The 17,887-nt window shown below is 41.5% G+C and overlaps 1 protein-coding gene across 3 annotated transcripts in view; it reads left to right on the plus strand.

Moving 5' to 3' along the window:
- The window catches only part of NCK2 (NCK adaptor protein 2), a 71,835-nt gene that overhangs the window by 22,169 nt on the left and 31,779 nt on the right, over window positions 1–17,887 (plus strand). For 2 of the 3 annotated variants that reach the window (XM_082218798.1, XM_082218799.1), the window contains exon 2: window positions 5,611–5,681. The gene's annotated coding sequence lies outside the window, so the exon portion shown is untranslated. Of the gene's footprint in view, window positions 1–5,610; window positions 5,682–8,131; window positions 8,292–17,887 lie in introns of those variants that run through there. The other variant, XM_082218800.1, reaches the window with a different exon arrangement.

Consider the following 17,887-nt stretch of genomic DNA (forward strand, 5'->3'; position numbering starts at 1 on the left):
GGATTTAATGATGTTCAGGGTTTAAAGCTTTCTATAGGCAATGGCGTCAGTAAGGAAAGCTAAGCATGGTCTTGACCTTCAGGACCCATTTCAGAACACACAGAGTAGGGAGTGGCTTGAGAAAGAGAACGGAAATGGAAATAAGCTTTCTGAAAAGGTTTGAAGGAAAGGTGTGACCATAGCTAGCTAACTTAATTTTATCTTGGTATCCTTTGTGGAAGGATTTTCCTGTGAGCAATCTAGGATATAATATTAGTTTTGTAGGCTAGACTCCTACTGAGCATCAGAATCACTTAGGCTCTATGTGACATTCAAAAATTAAATGTATAAGTCTGTTAACTAAAGGAAGTCTGGATTTACAATTTTATTAAAGTATACTCACTAATAAGGACTTCTCTATGAATCAATATAGCCTCTGCAGAAATTAGCTGGTAGGAAATCTTTACAAAAGGACTGGCATTATCGCCTTGATAATGTTTTAATGGGAAAGAAAAGTCTTATAAAATTTTATATTGCTGGTATTCAGTACCACATAAAACCAGATACACAAGCTCCAGCAGCATAAATGCTATATATAATCTCTAACTAAAGGCAGATTTTATATATTTGGTAGGATTGTTCCAAGATAAGAGTTTTCTTTATGGTAGGATACTAACAGCATCCCCAGCTTTCCATTAATATTAGGCATGTATTCTTTAATCAATTGCTCACTCAAGAGCATTATGACCAAGCATGGAATCCTTTAACAGGAGTAAATTCTGGCATGCTTAATGAAAATCAGTGGCATCCAGATGTATGCTTGGAAGGTTTCTCAAATTGCAAAATATTCAGAGGAGTATATGTGAATGAGGATGGATAGACAGGTCAAAGTTGTGAAAAATATTGGGTTCTCATTCACGTCATGAAAGTAAGATATTAGGAGTGCCTAATAGCCAGAAATTGGAAAAGGGAAACCCCTCCAACCAAAATAGAATGACAAGCTAAACTGGTAGAATATCTAATGTTAGCCAAAAAAAAAAAAAAAATGGAACCAGTGAGAGGAGCCTCAGAAAAGGCGGTAGACAAGGAATGGAAAATGGTGAGAGAATATCTCCAAGGATACTGCAATAGTAAAGGCTTTCTGACGTTAGAAGAATGAGTAACAACATATGGTATTAATACAAAAAACAATAATGACGAAATTAAATAATGGATATAAGTAGGAAGACGATGTTTGGATCTAATGGTTACAAACAGGAAGAGTATTATGGACTTAATCGGAAGTATTCTTTTTATTTCTGTTTGTTACATTGCATATATGCATATTAAATTATATGCAGGTAGCTACGATTAACTCAACTGGAACATAGATTTGAGCAGTCTGTAAACTTAAATGCTACCTTTCTCCTTTATGGGAAATTCTTTGCTATTTGTATTTTCTTTCTTATTATTATTTTCTTTGTTTATAAACTCAATAAAGATAATAATAAAAAAGAACCCACCAAATACTGTGTTTTATAAATGGATTGTGTAATTGGCCACTTTAGACCCATCATGCCAGAGTCACTTTTTGATTCAAAATCTTGATTCAAAATGGCACCCAGCACACCAATGGCAATGAAGTCTTCTTCCCCCTACTTGGGGAATGTCTTCACAGAGTTTGGCAATGTTATCTTTAGAGGTGGCCAAACCTATGTCAATAAAGCGGTACAGTCACACCAAAGTCACATTTTAGTGCACCCTCTTGATTCATAATGGTGCCTGGCACTCAGACATTGACACTGATCCCTCCCTGCCCCCACACCAAGTTTGGCGACAATATCTGGGTAGGCAGCTGGACCTATGAAGAACAAACAGACAAACCAATTTCCAAAATCTGTAGTAGATAACAGGAATAGCCAATATGGTGCTCTCCAGAACAACTCTCCTCCCTGACCATTAGCAATGGAGGCTGGGATTGATGAGTGTTATAGTCCACAACATCAGCTATCCCGGTGTAGAATTTCCAAAATATTCTGTTTTGTAAGCAAATTTTAGTAACCTTTGTTATGATTATGTTGTACACTGGTACCTCAGGTTACAGACGCTTCAGGTTACAGACTCCCTCAACCCAGAAATGGTATCTCGGGTTAAGAACTTTGCTTCAGGATGAGAACAGAAATCGCGCAGTGGCAGCAGGAGGCCCCATTAGCTAAAGTGGTGCTTCAGGTTAAGAACAGTTTCAGGTTAAGAATGGACCTCCAGAACGAATTAAGTTCTTAACCCAAGGTACCACTGTATTGTTTTTATTTACAATGAAAATCCTCACCCTACTTAATCTGGGAGTAAGCCCTACTGAATCCAATAGACTTCTGAGTAGGCATAGTTAGGATTGTGTTGCAATTTTTTCTCTCTCTTACTGTATACATATGCATTTTTAAATTATAATTAATCATGTGAGACAGATTTTTACCCCATGCTAATGGGGCTTGGACCAAAGACAGCTCAAGCAGCAGCTAGACTCGTTCTTACTGGAACAAAATATGTTCCTTTCCTCCCACGTTGAGAGCAGACCAGGATGTAGCTCAGGGTTTGTGTCAGAGTTGGAACTATTTATGAAACTAATCCATATTTTTGAATGATTTCCACATCTAATCCTGCAGGACTCTCTATTTGAGTTTTAAAAGCAGAAACAACATGATTGGATTCGTGCTCAGATATTGTATTCAGATAGCTCTGAAGGTGCCATTAGATTGACAAGTCTGCAACAGCATATTGTTTAGCAATTTATAGCATTCTGTCATTAGTCTTTGACACAGTAGTACGGTCAACAATCAAAATACAATATAGCAAAATTTAAAAAGGAGGGAGCCTTGGAAGTCCAACAATAGGGGTAAGTTTGCTTTTTAATCAAGCCACAGTCCATATTGCTGCTGGATTTTTAACCCTGTTGTGTTTATTTTTAGGGTATGATAAGCTATTGTTGACTGCGTCAGAATAAAGAATCACATTGTTAAACTTGCTTAATATTCTTTATGATCAGCTCCTGGTTTTTTAATCATTCTTATGTTTCTTAAGCTACACCAATTCAAGCTTAAACCTTTTTTTTGCTTGATCTTTGGCTAGACCTGAATAATACGGGAGAATGACTTCTCCTTCTTAGTGAATCTGTAGTGCTTCTGCTACGTCCACTGTGTTTTTCAGGCTGCAATCCTATATGTACTTACCCAGGAGTAATAATTTACATTGAACAATGAGGCTTACTTCCAAGTAGACTTACATGAAATGCTCTAATACTCTATATACACTTTCTCAGTGCTGTTTTGGGACAACTATGTGGTCTTTTCCCTTGGAAGATAGCTGATTATTTGAGTACGCATCTCCTTTTTGTTAGGATCATGGAAAAAAAAGATGTAGGATGAGTTTTAGTACCTTCTTCCCTTTGAGTGCAATAGTGCATTTTAACTGCAAAAGCTATCATGGTTGAAATAATATCCCAAATGTACCTGTACTGTTCAACTTAACATTCATCACAGCAATGTTTGTTTTTTAGAGCAAATGCCTCATTTCATGTATATTACTGTTTTAGCATATGTGCGTTTTGTAGAGCGTCTCCAAATACTTAAAAGAACTTTTGACATGCTTTCCAGTTTCTTTAACCCTTTTTACAGTTTTTTATTATTATGTTTGATCATGAAGAGGTCAGGTGCAGAAGGTTTTAAAACCTATCCTCAGTGTCCACTTAAGGCAGCTGAAAATTACTGAGGTCCACTAAGTCACAAAATGGTGGTGCAGTGGCACAGCCATTCAAAAATTGGTGGTAGATGGAGGCAGTGTTTAGCATTTTTTAAAACTGATTTCTAATCCATCTTTAGAAATTGCTAAATTCTTCACCAAAGCATTTCCCTTTTGACAGGGAGTTCTATAACTTGGCTTTCCTTAAGATACTGCAAGGAGATATTTTCATTTAACTCTTTTCCTTCTCACCCCAACATGTCTCTCAATATATTTTTACCCATCTCCTGTAATTTTTCTCCCATTCTCCATGTACCTTACTCTCACTCCCACAAGCTGTCAGTTTCTTTCATCCTTCCTGTCTGGTCCTTTTACATTCAATTAGTATAGTTGTTTCTTTGTTTTGGTGGTATAATGAATGAAGTACTATGAAGGAGAAGTTTTCTCTTTTACCAGCTCCCCACAAAGCTACGTATCAGCCATGGCCTTAATTTAAGAGTCCATTGCCTTTAATGATAAAACATGGACTCTTTTCATATACACAATAATATGCTTGCAGTACCTTAAGATTAACCTTACCTGGGGGTGGAGGAAGATTAGCTGTGTCCCTCTAATATTTGGGTTGCAATCAGTAACTGATTCTTAGGTATTTTTCAACTAAAACTTTTAACAGCAATCTGAAAGACCACCTCTTCTACAGTGTTATGATGTGCGGGGGGGGGGGGTCCTCTTGGTAGCACTACTGCCCTTGGAAATTATGGCAGTGGTGGCTCAGAAGACCCTTCAGCTATGGAATTCCCTCCACACAGAGGTGCACCCGGCACTTCAGTGGTATCGCTTTAGTTGTATACTGAAGACACAATTCCTTACTCTTTCCTTTGGCACCTGAGGTATATGGTTTAGCATCCACCCTAGTCTCTTGACTGTAATTCTTTTTTAACTGATTTTAATATGTATTTTTTACATTGCTGTAACCTGCCATGAGACCTCATGGTGAAGGGATGTGTGTATGTGTGTATGTAAAAAATAGAATTACAGTCAATCTTTGGTTGTTGAATGTCTCAGCTGTCGAACGTTTTGGAAGCCGAACGCCAACAACCCAGAAGTAACTGCTTCCGTTTTCGAACGTGCCTCAGATGTCAAACGGCTTCCGAAGCGTGTTTCTCTCTCTTTTTCAATGAGATTTGCCAACAGTCCATTGATCCTTGGTTGTCAAACATTTCGGAAGTTGAATGGTCTACCGGAATGGATTACATTCGACAACCAAGGTTCCCCTGTAATAGTAATAGTTGGGCACCTGGTTTTGTTTTGATTTGCTTACTGCAACCTGCTACACAAAATCTTACTCTGTTCCAATGGCCCATGACTCTCAGAAGTAGTCCCCCCCCACTCAGGGAGGGGGGTAGTGAGGACGTGGAGAGCTCAGAAAAGCATGGATCAGTAACTGCTTCTATGATGGCAATGCCATCTTTGGATACCATCCAATATGTCTACAGTATTGATGGGTTCTGAATCTGGTCTGCTGCTGCAAAGGCTGCTCCCAGCTGTAGTGAAAGAGGAGATAGTGAGACAGTGGATATTATGGCATGAATGTGAGCAAATGTAGTTACCTGAGACTAAATGGGACTAACTGTGTGTGTGTGTGTGTGTTTGTGTGTGTGTGGTTTTGCCATAGTATTTGATCAAAGCCATACTTTGGTCAAAGGCTGATCACTCAATAAAGTTTGCTTGAGTTCAACTGGCTACAGTTCCCTAACATTTCTTCTGTGTAATTTTTTTCTTGTGAAAATGGAAATCGTATCTACATTTTGGTTTACATTAATTTAAAATTAACACATGCACCAAGTAAAGTAGAATGATTAAAAGCATGTGTTGTCTTTAACGTCCTAATTAAAAGGGTGTTTTCGTTTGTTTCAGAACCTTCTCGCAAGCGTAACTTTGCTCAAGAGTCTTAACTTTCTGTGTCTGGATCCTGAATTGTGCCAAAGGTAAGTTACACGGATTTCATTTGAACTAAGAATACTTCTCTCTTTCCCACTTAAAATTGCTGAACTAATTGTGCCTTGCCTCCATTTCTCAAGTGCTTTTATCATTTAGTATACTTAAGGCTGCAACTGTACTATCAATTCCAGGATAGTGACTTCTGTCACGTTGCTCGTGTTCACTCTTAAATATGGGGAGGAATCCTTAACTTAGCCTCCTTAACTACTTGTTCCAAGATATGGTCCAGGAGGTCTTTAATGTCATGCATTCCTGAGTGAACAGCAACGGAGGCCGTACCAGTTGTGTTACTCAGTGGAGATGGAACCAACTTAGAAATGTCTAGACCTTGGAAAGGATTTCTGTCCTCTCCCCTTGGAAAGGTGAAGACAAAAACCTTCCTTTGGAAGGATTTCTGTCCTCCCTCCTCACATGGGGAAACCAACCCTGTGCTATGCCGTCGTCCGTTTCCCGTCCGTTTTCTTTCCATCACCACTCCATAAGGTTACAGTTTATGGTGCCTGTAAAATTAACCAAGTGTATCAAATAATTGACTTTGCTTCCTTTCTGAGCATCAAAGTTTGATTGTCTATCTGTGCATCCTTGGATTTGCAAATGAGAAGACAGTGTTAGTTGTGGTATCATTGGCTATCTTCATGTTGTCGCCATAATTCCAAATAAGTAGATTTGTAACACTGGCATTAGAAGGAGGGAAGCAATTACTGTAGTGTATCTTTTAATAATCCCCGTAATTCAGATGGGAAGATGCAATTGACTCTGAAGCTGATTGTGCAGGTAGCCGTGTTCTGAAAGGGAATACCAAATGGACAAGGCCATTATGGAAATCTCTGGTCTGGAGGGAGTGGAAAGAAGCAAAATGGATCTGAGGGTGCATTGCATTTGGATAAGTCTTCTTCTGGGAGATAAGATGCTGAGGAGTTGGAGCAGCACCATTTAGAATTAAGTAGTCCTGTGTAGATTTCCATCAACCTAGAAAAATGTGGCTTCATTTTCTGTGGTAAACTCTGTCATCTCCAAAGATCCAGAAGTGGAAAGGAAGAAGCTTCCTTCTTTTCTCTAAGGTGCATGATCAGCTTGTTTCAGGTGAAAGGGAAACTGCAGAAGTTTTCTTTCACGTTGGAGACAGACTTTCTGTCTTGTAGCCAGGGGCCATCTACAGGTACTAGCCAGCACCAAAGCAGTGTTATGCTTGTTAAGTTCATTTTGATACAGTTTTTTTTAATGATACATAAACCATTGTCATCAGTTGATGAAAGAGATGAGCTCTCAACAGTCTCTGAAGCTAAGTGGGAAAACTGCACCTGTTGTTTCTTATGTGGGTTGCATTCACGAGTCATATTGTTTATTTATTTTTTAAGCAATTCCAAACGTAGAACAAATTGCTAGTCCTGTTTTTTATTTATTTATTGTAAGTAATGTTACATGATGGATAGAAATCTGGTAAGGCTATCCCTATCCCTTGCTGAAGTCCCCTTCAATATCATTTAAGAATTCAGCTTTTCCTGCCTTATCCATATCATTTATTAAATAGCTGCCCCTGCTCTTCAACCGAGGGGCAAAAGGCAGAGTCATAATCCAGCTTATTTCTATTCCCTTATCCCTGACTCTCAACCTTGCCTGGCTCTCACTAATCTATTCTTCTCTTCTTTTTCCTCTTGTAATGTTGCCAAAGTTTTAACTAGCCTCCGTAGCTGTGTTTTTAACTGCGCCTTGATGTTATTCACGCATATCAAGTTGTTCTTAAAGGGACATGGGCAGGCTGTATTTCATTGGCCAGTTGGCAATCCTAATTCCTCTCGATTTCCTCAATCAGATTTATGATTGTGAAAGAATAGAAAATTATGAATACTACCAGTTGTGCCATTTGTTTCTATGATGCCCGAACTAAATAAGTAACTTGATTGTATTGTATCCATGCGAGATCCCCCCCCCATTGCCCAATTTGCAATTTTATAATATCTGCAGTATTCTGATAATACCAATTGGAATACATGTTTCCCTTTCAGAGGACAGAATGGTCTGTAATAGCATTTACAGACAGCAACACAGTAGACTCCCTTAGAAAGTAGGCAATAGCTTTCTAGGGGATTAGTAATCGGGTTTGCAATATTAGAAGTTTCGGAGTTTTGTCCTTTGTAGGTAAGATCAAGGTTAAATTTGCACAGTTTAGAAACCAATCCCCACCCCACCCCCGCAAATGATAGCAGCGCTGTGATGCTGCTTCTGGAAAAAGTGAATTGAGAACAGCAGCGGCTCTTTCATGTGAAAATCAATAGGCCAAAAGAACAGATAGGGCCAGATCTCGTACAAACTTCAAAGTTTTGAGACTGGCAGTGACTTGCACTATATATGAACCATTATCTGCATGCTGGAGGGGATAACTGCAACGCACCAGGTGACCAGTCGGATATTTATTTCTCTTTTCCCTTAAACATAGGACTTAACTGTTGTAAAGGGAATTGTGTCTTGCCACCCTAGCTTGGGTGAAACACTGAAATTCTGTGACGATAGCTTATAGACAGAGGATCAGTGATTCTGCACCCAACATGGAAATTCCCAGATCACGATGGTCGTGATTTAGACATTGAATTGGAAAGGCGAGTAAACATAATATTCTCTTCTGTTTTTATGCAGTGTGTATTTGCCAACTGTGAAATCCATGGGACTTGGTTGATCTCACACACACCACTCATTTCCCCTCTTCTTATATAATATCCAAAATGCCACAGATTCTGTTTTGGAGAAGTACTTTTGCAAGCAGAATTTTTATTTCTCAGTTCCACCTTCTTCTTTTGTTTATATGGAACCTGTGGCCAAATGCTCTTCATTGCCTTTCTCTGCCTAGAAATGTGGAAGGAAGGACAATGGGCGGCATTCTTAAAAGCTGAATTCCAAGGGATCTGGTTTGTTCAGCAGATTGCTCCATTTGGAGTAAGGCAGAACCAATCTATTAAGTAGGCTACCCTGTGACCCTTGTGGTCTGCTCAGGATCTGGTTGGGGTGCCTAAAGTAATAATAATAATTTATTATTTATACGCTTCCCATCTGGCTGGGTTTCCTCAGCCACTCTGGGCAGCTCCCAACAGAATATTAAAAATACGATAAAACAATCAAACTTTAAAAACTTCCCTAAACAGGGCTGCCTTCAGATGTCTTCTAAAAGTCAGATAGTCTTTAAGAGAGAGACCTCTTGAAATATTTTTTAAAGTAACGTTTGTTTAATATTTGAAGATAAAGCAGAAGAAAGAAAAGAAGAAATACTGCAATACTTAAAATAGAAGAGAAGGAGAGAAAACCTTTTAATTTTGGAACAAGCCAGTCCTAGGGGTTTACAGTGTTATGTAAAAGAGGTAATTTTATGCCCTGAAGGCTCATTATTTAAAGTAGACAGATGTGGGCTGGCACTGGAACTGGGGAACTGGAACGTAAAATTTTCCTTCTTGTAATCTAAATCTTCCTGCTCCCTTAAAACTCAGCAGAAGAATCTCTCCTTCTCTCCCATGCCTCGTGCTAAGGAGCCATAGCTATCTTCATCCAAGTTCACGCTTTTCATGTCTCCCATGCTATTCTGTGCTTCTTCTTTTGTGGGTCTTTTTTGGGACTTTGGGCACATTTGGAAATCGGCAGAACTGTTGTGAGCACCGCCATAAATCAGTGCGCACGGGGCAGTTTTCCAACCACAACAAGATGGCTGCTTGGAGGTCCTATCTGGTCCCAGAGAACAAATAACTTCCCAGAGAAAATGAGTGCAACCCCCTCCCCCAAAACAGGGAACCCCCCCAAACTTCAAAACCAAAAAAAGAGGCCAAGACCCACATGCCTATTCCAGAATTCAGTAAGAGAGGCAAAACGCAAAGAAAAACTCCAAAAAGAACCCCCCCCCCGCCCAGCACTCATTTTGCATCCTACTGCCTCCCATTCATTCCCCAGTGGCAGGGTCCTATCTGAAGAGATTTGGAGGAAGGATACAAGGTGGAGCATAACGGTTTCTTTTTCCCCTCTCTCCTTGCCACCCCAACCCCTTCTGACCCTTTCTTTTCCAAGAAAGGAAACAGCAGCTGGCTATCTGGGAAGAAGGTGGGGCAGCTTAGAGCCTTCTCCTTTTTTTTCCCCAGCCAGCTGCTCATCAAGGTAAATGAAAGTAGGCAGCAACTGACAACATTTCATTTTATTTTTCGTCCGAAGGGTCAGAGGGCTTTGATGGGCACCCAGGGGGCATTGGGTGCTGTGCTGCCCATGGGTGCTGCTTTGGGAAACCCCAGATCTGGTATAAATAACCCATGAATTTAGGGGGATTCGTTTTGTGGTGCCTGATCGGAAGGTTGGAGGTTTGAATCACCGCGAGGGGGTGAGCTCCCGTTGCTCCGTCCCTGCTCCTGCCAACCTAGAAGTTTGAAAGCAAACCAGTGCAAGTAGATAAATAGGTACCACTGTGGCGGGAAGGTAAACTACGTTTCCGTGTGCTGCTCTGGTTTCGTCAGAAGTGGCTTAGTCATGCTGGCCACATCACCCAGAAAAACTGTCTGCGGACAAACGTCTGCTCCCTCGGCTAGTAAAGTGAGATGAGCGCCGCAACCCCAGACTCATCCGCGACTGGACTTAATGGTCCATACCTGCAATATGTAATGGTAAAAAGCCAATGCCTTTCACATGGTTGCAATCTTTTAGACGGTGCCCTTGCTCAGCACTCGAATGTCAACAGTTGTTCACGAACCTGGAAGGGGACGATGGGAGGCGTAGCCCTGGTGCGATAACCTTGGAATGGTGTATTACTGTCTCCCACATTATTGCTTTACTGCAACATAAGTAATTGAAAATGCTGTTTATTGGTATTGCAGCTAGATAAGCTTCCTTGGTAACTCTGCTTTGATAAATGTGAATTAATATTTACGTCGTTCACGCAGGTGATTAGTAGTGGTGGCCCTATGGCAGCCTATATCACAGTGCTTTTCATGTTCCAAATTGCTGGTCTGTTCTTACAAATTTGCAGAGTAGTTTTGTGTTTTACATGCCACACACACGTTTTCCGATCCTTTCCCATCCTGCTCTTAGAAAGGCTGTGTGAATTCTGTTGCTCCTAGTGCTAGACTTTCGTACTGTGGACTTAAGCAAGCAGGCTTTCTCAGTCCTGTTGAGCAATACGGTATTCCCTTTTCATATTCGATAGTAATCTTCAGCCTTTGCCTTCCGAGGTACGACTGTATTTCGAATACATTCGAGAACCAAACCGTGGCTTCCGATTGGCTGCAGGAAGTTCCTGCAGCCAATTGGAAGCCACGACAGACATTCGGGTTCCAAAGAATGTTCGCAAACCAGAACAATCACTTTGGCATTCAGGAGCCAAAATGTTTGACTCACAAGGTGTTCGACTTACGAGATATGACTGTACTGGGGGTTGCACTGGTGCAGCAGACTGCAGCTGCAACATTGCAGCCAACAACCCCATTCTTCTTTTTTTCCTCCTCCTCCCAACGGTCTCCAGAATAACATTCAAATATTATATTTAATTTGGGGCACTCTTCTCTTACTGCTGCAGTAAACGGTGGTGGTGGTTACAAGCCCTTTGCAGGCTGTTTCACCCAGAATGCCTCACTGAGGAAGGACCCACTCGGAAAACAGAAAAATAACTAGCAGAGCTGCTGTTATTATTTGGGGGAGGGTGTTAAAAGCAAGGGGAGAGGGATGGAATAATGAGGATGCCTACAAAAAGGAGGAGAGGGCAGCAGGAAGGAGAGAACAGTAGGGTGTTCAGGGATCAGCAAACTTTTTCAGCAGGGGGCCGGACTATATATTTTTTTTTGGGGGGGGAGGGAATGAACGAATTCCTATGCCCCACAAATTACCCAGAGATGCATTTTAAATAAAAGGACACATTCTACTCATGTAAAACATGCTGATTCCGGGACTGTCCGTGGGCTGGATTTAGAAGGTGATTGGGCCGGATCCAGCCCCAGGGCCTTAGTTTGCCCACCCATGGTGTTGGCAGTGGCAGAGCTTGCACTCATCTCCAACAGGACAGTCCCTTGTCCTGACCGTGCCATTTACACCCTTCCTTACCATAAACTGAAGGAGAATCTCATTTGTTCTTTTGTGAATCTTTTCTGGCTCTTTATATTGGTGCCTGTATACTGATGGTGTTGCCTATTTCTCCCCCTCGGAATTGTACTTTGTGCAGGGGCAGATCAATTGCCTAGGCCTCCATTTGACGTTCTCTTTTGTGTTTGTCGTGCATTACAATGCTTTGTTTGGTGATGGGCTGCTGCTTTGTGTTGTCAACATGGCAGCTGTAGTAGAGGCATCGTTGTCCAGATGGGCAGTGGTTTCCCCTCAACGAGAGCTGTTCTTGGTTGCTACACTCTAGCATGCTCCATAAGAGCCAGTTCAAGCAACAGGTTGTTGGCACACAGGAATTGAGGGTAGGACTCCATTGTAGTTGCAAGATATCTCAGAGGCAAGTCTGTGGACAGTAGTCACAGGTTCCTGGTTTGGGTAGGTCACTCCTGAAGGATTCTTCTAGTGTTTCGTATAAACTAATTTAGAATCTCATTTTCAATAGTTTCATTCTGCAACAGTTCCTCCAGTGACATAAGGTCACAGGTCACAGGTTTTTACAATTGTCAGGGTATGGCAGTTGTTAAATTTGTTCACATGTTTACTAGCTAGACATGCCTTGTTGGGTTTTTCGCCCAGCTTTAAGGTTATCTTTCCTTAAATGGCATCTCACAACATAGTCAGTAATAAATAACAATATACTAAAGACTCCAAATCATTTATTTGTTTTAAAACTACCTCATCTGGGTCTCAAAGCTGCTTGCAGAAACAAAATTAAAATAGCAGCAGCAGCAGCAGCAGTAAAAACTATAATTAAAGTACAGCACCATAAAATTACCCAAAATAAGACTTGAGCAGCAACAACAAAAGTCTCCAAGTCTCTCCTAAAGACTAACAAAGAAGATGCCATGTGTATTTTCTTTTTTTTGGGGGGGGGGGTGATTGCAAGCATATGGGGTCACCACAGAAAAGGCTTTGTCCTTTAATGCTTGTCAATATCACAGCTCTAAGCAGGGAGCCAGGCACCTTAAAAGCTCAGGGAGGTTGATATAGGTGCAGGTGGTTGTTTTGATAACCTCGACCCACACTTAGGACTTTAAAGACTAATACCAGAATCTTCAATTAGAACTGAAAATAAACTGATACAGAATTCTACTGGCCAGAACGACAGCATGACTTAGTTGAATTATCACCCATAGAAATAAGTTGAAGATATAGAAACATCTTTTCTAATTGGGATAAAGTTGTATCTTGTAGCATATTGTGTTTGTGTGTGTGTGTGTGTGTGTGTGTGTGTGTGTGTGTGTGTGTGTTTGTTTGTTTGTTATTAAGTGGCATTTCATTGTTTCTTCAGGAGATACAAAGGTTCAAAGTTTCTAGGAGGGTTTCTTTTTCCTGCCTGAGAATATAAGCATATATTAGGCGCTTGTGGTTGCTTTTTTTGGCAGTTTGATATTTATCAGTGACATTTTTTTTCTCCCAGCTGTGATAATTTTGACAAGGAACATCTGGTTAATCAGTATTCATGCATTCTTCCTTTTACAAAGCCACAACAGCCTTTGTAGTTTAGCACTGAACAGGTTCCCTGCAAGTTATGCTCAGATGCCATAGCAATGTTGCTCCTGTAGCAGGAAACAGAACTGTGTGCACTTTCTGTAACACTGCCTCCTTTAATACAAGGTAGCACTGTGGAAGCTGCGTTCTCAATTTGTTCACCCACCTGTCCTTTGAGCCAGTGCTAGAACTTGGGGAGACTTGGGAAGTGGCAGAAGTTGGGATAATGAGAACATTGCATGTGTGTATAATAATAATGATAATTTATTATTTATACCCCGCCCATCTGGCTGGGTTTCCCCAGCCACTCTGTGTGGCTTCCAACTGAATATTAAAAACTATGCAGCGTCAGACATTAAAAACATCCCTAACACGGCGCCATCTTCAGTTGTATTTTAAAGGTAAAATAGTTGTTTTTTGCCTTGACATCTGCTGGGAGGGCGTTCCACAGGGCAGGCGCCACTACCAAGAAGGCCCTCTCCCTGGTTCCCTGTAACCTCACTTTTTGCAGCGAGGCAACCGCCAGAAGGTCCTCGGCGCTGGACTTCAGCGTCCGGGCTGAATGATGGGGCTTTTGAGACTGCCAGTCTGCGCTGTGCATGGTTCATCTTGAGTCAGGACAGTCTCCTAGGATGGCCTTGGAGGCTGAGACTGGTGGGATAAGTGGTAGTATAGTTGAGTGGGGTTGAAGGAGGAGTGGTGCAACAAGTAGAAAAGGGAGTTGGCCGTGAGCCCTGACCTGCAAGTAGCTTGTATAAAACATTTCGATCCAGAATTGGCCTCCACAGTCACTTATGGATTCACTGTTAAGACCGTTTTCATGGAAGACAATCTTACGCGGCTACAGTGGTCGCCAGAGAAGAAGAAGAGTTCTTTTCTAGGCTAAAGTCAGCTGGATAGCTCACTTGGTTAGAGCATGGTGCTAATAACACCAAGGTTGCAAGTTCGACCCATGTAAGGGAGAGCTGCGTATTCCTGGATTGCAAGGGGCTGCACTAGAAGAAGAAGAAGAGTTTGGATTTGATATCCCGCTTTATCACTTCCAGAAGGAGTTTCAAAGCGGCTAACATTCTCCTTTCCCTTCCTCCTCCACAACAAACACTCTGTGAGGTGAGTGGGGCTGAGAGACTGCAAAGAAGTGTGACTAGCCCAAGGTCACCCAGCAGCTGCATGTGGAGGAGCGGGGAAGCGAACCCGGTTCCCCAGATTACGAGTCCACCACTCTTAACCACTATACCACACTGGCTCTCAGATGAGGGTCTCTTCCAATTCTACAATTCTGTGATTCTAAGCTTTCTTTGAACAATAGCATATTGCAGGAGACTTCAAGTTTAAATTTGACTGATATCAATTGTACAGTTAACGCTGCAAACAGCACCAGAACAATGTGTATTCTAGGTGGCATGTTGTTGATTTTGCAGATAATTAGCTGGAAGGGATAGGGGAGCTTTTTGTTGTTTTGGACTGTACAGGAGTGTATTTTTGTTACTGCTTTAAAACATCTTCACTGCCTCCCAAAAAAACCCATTTGTTTTTGTCATCTTGATGGAATCTGTCTTGCCTTCTCATTGACCTCCAGCACACCTATTTTTTCAGAGTGCTTTTAAACTTTCATTCCTCGCTGCCGTCCTGCAACTCATGGGCAGAAACCATGCGTTTTGGCCAAGGAAAGGACAGCTGGTGATGCAGTCGTGTGTTTGTGTGAGCTGGGTTTATGTTAACTGTTATAAGGATTGGTTAGTTTTTTCTGTTAAAACTGGGCCAAATACGGACAAGAAGGTACTGCAGTCAGATTCCCCCTCCCTTTTCACTCTGGTCATGCATCAGAATACCAAAAATAAAATAAAATCATTCTGTGATTAATCATTTCATAGAATCATAGAATCATAGAGTTGGAAGAGACCACAAGGGCCATCGAGTCCAACCCCCTGCCAAGCAGGAAACACCATCAGAGCACTCCTGACATATGGTTGTCAAGCCTCTGCTTAAAGACCTCCAAAGAAGGAGACTCCACCACACTCCTTGGCAGCAAATTCCACTGTCGAACAGCTCTTACTGTCAGGAAGTTCTTCCTAATGTTTAGGTGGAATCTTCTTTCTTGTAGTTTGGATCCATTGCTCCGTGTCCACTTCTCTGGAGCAGCAGAAAACAACCTTTCTCCCTCCTCTATGTGACATCCTTTTATATATTTGAACATGGCTATCATATCACCCCTTAACCTCCTCTTCTTCAGGCTAAACATGCCCAGCTCCCTTAGCCGTTCCTCATAAGGCATCGTTTCCAGGCCTTTGACCATTTTTGGTTGCCCTCCTCTGGACACGTTCCAGTTTGTCAGTGTCCTTCTTGAACTGTGGTGCCCAGAACTGGACACAGTACTCCAGGTGAGGTCTGACCAGAGCAGAGAATTTCATGATTAACAACAGATTTAAGGCTGAACAATATGATGTACAGAATGCATTTTGCAATACTGTTTTAAAACCACATATATGCAATGTACATGTACAGCTCCTGTGCCAGTAGTGGTGTCTGCAACACCCTTTCGTCTTGGAAGGAAACTGCATATTTAGCTTTTGAGGTGGCCCATAACTTGAGGTTTCCTGTAAACAAAGGATATGTAACTTAGAATGGCTGCTTGTGTGTGCATTGCATTGCACACTTTGATAAAAGAGCAGGCTTTTACATACCCAACACCTGCATTTCAGGGGAACAATGTGAACAGGGTTAAGATACTTGACACGGTACGTCCAACCATGTTACTGTAAAAGGGGTGGCACATTTGTGGAAATTTTTAGTCTTAGAATGGTATCTAACTGTGGAAGAATTGTAAAGGTGAGGGATAATATAATCCTGTCTAAATTTTATCTGTTGCAATTGTAGACCTTTCTCGGTGTATTTACATTAAAAGAGAGTAAATGAAGTTCATATTCCTAAAATCCATATGCAAATTGTTGCTAATATGGTGGTGGATATTACAGTATATCGGATGCTAAGTATTTGTAATGTATACCCAGTTCAAATGCACGAAGACAAAGCTTGTGTGCATGTTGTCTTTTGATTTTCTTGTCTCTGCTGTAACCCCCTCCATTGCTCCAGCGACAGATCAAAAAGCTGTATCTTAATAGTGATGTGGTGGCATGCCAAAAGACATATCATACCAGTGGAGAGGATTATAGGGCAACATTGAGAAAAGGGATGAGTGTTTGCAGGTGTGTCTTGATGTTTAACTTAGGCTCCTCCAACTCTGCTAGCTGACTTCTGACCTATTTCTCTGCTACCGTTCTCGTAACTCAAACCATGGTTTTGAAGAGATCATGCTCTGCTTTAATCTGGGTCAACAAACTGTTTAGGGGGGGAAAACTTGTTTCGCAGATTGCTCAGTCCTATGTGGTGGGAGCATCCATATTTGAAATTCTGTTAAGAGGGAGCTAGTGGCATGTTTCACCAAGTCATGGTGGAAGTTGGCCTGTTTTTGCATAACTTAATAACTGCCTTTAACTTAAAAAAAAACAATTATGTGCTGATATGCCTAAGTAGACATTCAAAGCTGAGTGCCTTTTCCAGAAATGAATAATACTAGCATCACTTGGAAATTTGGGACCTTATCCTTGTAGGTTTGATTCCTTGAGGGAACAGCTGCATATTCCTGCATTGCAGAGAGTTGGACTCGATCCTCAGGATCTCTTCCAACTCTACAATTATATGATTTTGCCCAGTCACTTTGCTTTAGCAGCAGCAAAGGATTAATATCACTTGACCATCCATGTAGTATATAGTCTTTGTGTTTCTGCACTACACTCTTGCTTGTTCAGATCAGGATCTCTGCTAGATCAGGTCGAAGTGAATATGTCCACAGATATGTTTGGTCCATAATGTGGTGGCACAGCAATTGTATGGGGCCACACAAAAAAAGGAGCTTGTGGATTGATTCTGCAAGCACCTTCAAAGCTGAGAATAATGTTGGAGACTAGGCACTCTTCCCATCACAAAATTCTAAAGGTAAAGGTGCCCCTGACCATTAGGTCCAGTGATGACTATGGGGTTGCAGCACTCATCTCACTCCATAGGCCGAGGGAGCCGGCGTTTGTCCGCAGACAGCTTCCAGGTCATGTGGTCAGCATGACTAAGCCACTTCTGGCGAACCAGAGCAGCGCATGGAAACACCGTTTACCATCCTGCCAGAGTGGTACCTATTTATCTACTTGCACTTTGACATGCTTTCCTGTCACGGGGATTCAAACCGCCAATCTTCTGATCGGTAAGCCCTAGGCTCTGTGGTTTAGACCACAGCACCACCAGAGTCCCATCACAAAATTCTGGCAGTGACCAAATGTAGCTGACTGCTCAGGTTAACAATTATGTGTCCTTGGTTCAACTGAGAGTGCTATGTTACACTGCAACTTGTTTTCTTTTTAAAAAGTTTTGTTTTAAAATATGCCAAGTGCTTTTGGTTTTGGTTATAGTGTTAAGTTTGTTTTGGTTGTGTGAGTGGATGCCCTTACAGGGGACAACCTAGCAACTGTTCATGCTGACAGTGTAGTTGTTAATGGGAGAATTTCAGCTTCCCATGTTCAGAATAATTTAAATTAAT

The sequence above is a fragment of the Podarcis vaucheri genome (genome assembly GCF_965113315.1).
Source record: "Podarcis vaucheri genome assembly, chromosome: 4".
NCBI classification, from domain to species: domain Eukaryota; kingdom Metazoa; phylum Chordata; class Lepidosauria; order Squamata; family Lacertidae; genus Podarcis; species Podarcis vaucheri.